Genomic DNA, 588 nt, shown 5'->3' with positions numbered 1-588 from the left:
CTACTGAGTTTTATTCTGCCTAACATGCCTTTCATACCAAATTAGAGATCTCCTTCTTGTAACAAACTACTATTTCTTTTAAATCATCCCTTTCAACCATTTAAAATTTGTGTGCTCTATTAACCCATTTGTCCCAGGTGTCACATATATGAGACACCGGGAAAAATAAACAATGTCGGGCTGACTGCCAGTGCGATGCTGTCTCGGGGCTGCGCGCGGCCGGGCGGGCGGACAGACTCCGGGGAAGCTCTGCCCGCCAATTTTGTAGCCGCCCGGATTTTTTAAATTTTGGCTACAAAATGTACCCGGCGTGAGTGGGTTAACAATGAGAGGGTTAACCTTTGGAGTGGAAAGCACAGCTCAGGCTTTCGAGCACTTTTCTTTTCATCAGGTGATGTCCTTAATTTTGAATCTTATAATGATATTGAAAATAGGCATAACAATAATAACATTAATGATAAAAGAAATTTGTGTGTTTTACGGCGCTTCATGGGGAAGGACCAAGAAGGGTACTTGTACCTGCTGCAGGCTAAATATACACCAGCTTCTTTTGAAGAGAAAGAAGCCAATGTACTGTTTACAGTAATA

Source organism: Penaeus vannamei, chromosome 2 (genome assembly GCF_042767895.1).
Source record: "Penaeus vannamei isolate JL-2024 chromosome 2, ASM4276789v1, whole genome shotgun sequence".
Lineage (NCBI taxonomy): Eukaryota > Metazoa > Arthropoda > Malacostraca > Decapoda > Penaeidae > Penaeus > Penaeus vannamei.
This window is presented reverse-complemented; position numbering follows the sequence as displayed.